Here is a 3,422-nt window from a genome sequence, read left to right as displayed (position 1 = left end):
GAAAGAGTGATCAGTGGGGTAGGGGCAAACCAGAAGAATGTGAAGCCAACTGAAGAGGGTGTATCAAGAAGGAGAGAGTCATCAACTCCTCAAGTCCTATTGTCTGAACAAGTAAGAGGAGGACAAAGAATGGTACTTAGCAATATGGAGGTTATTGGTGATGTTTAAGAGCAATTTCCAGGGAGACATGGGGGCACAAAGGCAGATGAGAATGTTTTCAAGCCATAGTGGGAAAAGAGAAATGCCAGTGAGTAGCGACTGGCAGTTCTCTTGAAGAGTTGTGCTGTAAAGGAGAGCAGAGAAGTGGGAGAGTGGTGGCTGTAGGGATACGTGGGGACAAGATGAAAGCGTTTTTTTTTAATATGGGAGAGACTACACCACGGTAACGTGTGTGTGCTAACGAGCCAGTAAAGAGGGAAAAATTGATGATGCAGGAGAGAGATGCCCAGATGCAGGTAGGTGGGAGAGGTGATGGCGGAGCTGGGAGCAGCTCTCTTCTGGTGGCTCCTATTTTCTCAGTGAAACAGGAAGCCAGGCTACCAGCTGGGAGTGAGGGTGGGAGAGGGGTGTCAGCAGTTTGAGGAGAGAAGGCTTGAAATGGCCTTCTGGGAGATAGAGAGGCTGGATGTTCTATGGAAATATAACATGATTGCTGGGCTGCGCTAAGGGCTCACTTGAGGTTTAACGGCCATTAATTTAAAGTGAAATTACTCAGCATGTCTGCATGGTTTTCTCCAGCCACGTTCAACATCACGGATGCAGACCCAGAGTAGGTGGAAAGTTGGATTTTATCGGGGCTGAGTTTTGCTAGTTGAGTACAAAGAAATGGCAGTGGGACATAGGAGTTTCATGTGGATTCTAGAGAGAAATGATGATGATTGATCGTGGATTTGGGGCTGTGTAAGGAGGGAAGGTAAGGATAGAGTCAAGGTCTGGTGAAAGACAGTGAAGAAAAGCAAAAAAACAGTGGGACTGGTTGAAGGGTCCTGTGGGTGGTTGGAGTTGGAGGATTGTTGGAGTTCTTGTAGTACTAAAAGGAATGAGCTGACTTTCGGAATGCAGGATGTAATGGTGATTATGGAGGGGTGATGGTGACAGATAAGGCAAGGTATTAGGATATGACCAGAGGAGTAAGTGGCTGCGGTACGTAGGGAGAAGGGAAGGAGCATTGGTGGAGAATAGGTCAATGGACTGAGAGACCAAGGAGCTGAATCATCTACGTGGATGTTGAAGTCACCGAGAAGGCACATATTTAAGCAGCTCTTGTACCAGACCCTTTGAACCCTTACCTTCTCCCCGACCCCTCACTCCATTCCTTGGACTCTTTGTGAACCTGAGGGGCACCTCACTGTGAGCTTCACCTCTTCCCAGAACCTCACCCCTCCTTCAAACTCACTTGTCCTGGGGGTCACCTCTCCTGAGCCTACACGCTAGCGAGAGCCACACCCCATGTGCTAATCCATCATCACTTCCCTGAGCCTTGCCCCTGAGCATTTACTGAGTACCTGTTATGCTCCAGGCACTCTGCCTCCTGCTGGTGACATAAAGGTGAATCAAATGGACCAAGTTTCTGCCCTGCTTCCTTTCTGGTTGGAGGAGAGAGACAATAAATTAGCAAACATGGAGAAGACCTAACAAGGCAGTTGGTAGAGGTGCAAAGCTGGGAAGGGGGACAGGAGCACTGACTGTTACCTCATACTGAGATTCTAAGCCCAGCCTGGTGGGGTTCTCACCCCAGGCCAGTTCATGGTGGCAATAGAGAGCTTCAATCACTCCCCCAGAGTCTCCCCACTCCAACCCCAGCACTGACCTTCATCTTCTTCCTGGCCTTGACCTCAGAACAGCCCCCGATGACATCCCTCATCTATTCCCCAACCGTCAGCTGGTTCATGATCTACTCCTGAGCCCCACTCCAGTACTACCCATCCTCCCACTCAGACTGGACTCCATCTGCTGTCTCTCCCTTCCTCCTCTCCCAGCTCCTACTCTAGCTCCTATTCTCGACCACTTACATCCCCCTCAGTACCCCTGCCTGCCCCTCACTTCATCTTGCATCTTCTCACAACCCCATCCTTGATCACACAACACATCTCTAAGCTTCCTGCATCCCCATGTCTTCCACCATTTCTGGCTAGGAGCACAAGCTCTGGAGTCAGACCATCTAGGTTCAAAGTCAGCCTTTCTATTTGCTAACTGGGTGCCTTGGGCAAGTGACTTTACCTCTCCAGGCCTCAGGTTTCTCATATGAAAAATGGGAATAATAATAGATCTCAGTTTCAAAAATCCGTGTGAAGACTGAACGAGATAAGGCAAGCCAAGACTTTAGCACAGCACCTGGTTCAAGGGGTCTCAATCAACGTTAAGTACAAAATTACACTAGTCTTGGGCAAATGGTCCAGCACAGTGGATGCTTCTGGCTTGATTTCTTTCATCCAGCCTGGAAATCTGCATACCATCACAAGGGAAGGTCTACCTTTACCAGCACTACCCTCACCCTGGGCTTTGGAACGGTCCCAGCAAGTTCTGATGTTCTTCTGACAAACTCTGGCAGGGGAAGTGGGACAAGAAGAGAGGCTGTTGATCTTGAGTTTTTGCAGGTCAAGGGGGATCAGAGCAGCTGGTGTCACACTGCCTCTGAGAATTCCCCACCATGTGGCCCAGAGTGTTCCTTGGGGAGCCAGGGTCTGCGGGCCCAGGGTCCTGGGGGCTTGAGGACAGCTGAGGAACTGCCTGAGATTAGAGGTCGGTCCTTCTGTAAAGAGGAAGAAGAGATCCCTCAGTGGCACCCCTGCCCTGGTAGTGGAATTTCCTCCCTTTCACTGACCAATCATTTTCCCTTTGGCCATCTGACCTGACTAGGGGTAGAAGAACCCCAGACCAGTATTTCTCAAAGACTATGATGCACAAGAATCCTCTGGGATGCTTTTTAATCATGGCAATTCTCATGGCTTGCTCTGTATCCCATTCAGAAACAATAGGCCTGATGGGGAGCCCGAGGTCTGCGTGCTTACCCAATATCCAGCGTGCTGGTGGCTCTGTGATGTGCATGTGGGGCCTGGGTGAGCCACACTTTCAGAAACACTGCTCTGATCTTGACTTTCTGCTCGGCAAGTGCCCTTCCCCTTTCTCACACACATACACCCCAGCAGAGGACTCCCAGAGGATGGACTGTAACATGAGCCAGCACATGAGGTCCTCAGAAAGCCTAGGAGCCAGCAAAAGCATCTCAAGACCTGGGACAGGGCTCCTGAGGGGTCTGAGCAGGGTTACCTGGGCTAGCCAGGTTGTCTAGGGCTGAGGAACCAAAGCCAGGGCTGGGTGGCCATTATAGAGCTCATCATACCCACACGCTCCTTTTGTCCCGACATACACACACACACACACACACACACACACACACACACACACACACACACACACAC

Source organism: Lipotes vexillifer, unplaced genomic scaffold (genome assembly GCF_000442215.2).
Source record: "Lipotes vexillifer unplaced genomic scaffold, Lipotes_vexillifer_v1.1 scaffold1081, whole genome shotgun sequence".
In the NCBI taxonomy this organism is placed as follows: Eukaryota; Metazoa; Chordata; class Mammalia; order Artiodactyla; family Lipotidae; genus Lipotes; species Lipotes vexillifer.
Note: the sequence above shows the minus strand (reverse complement) of the source record.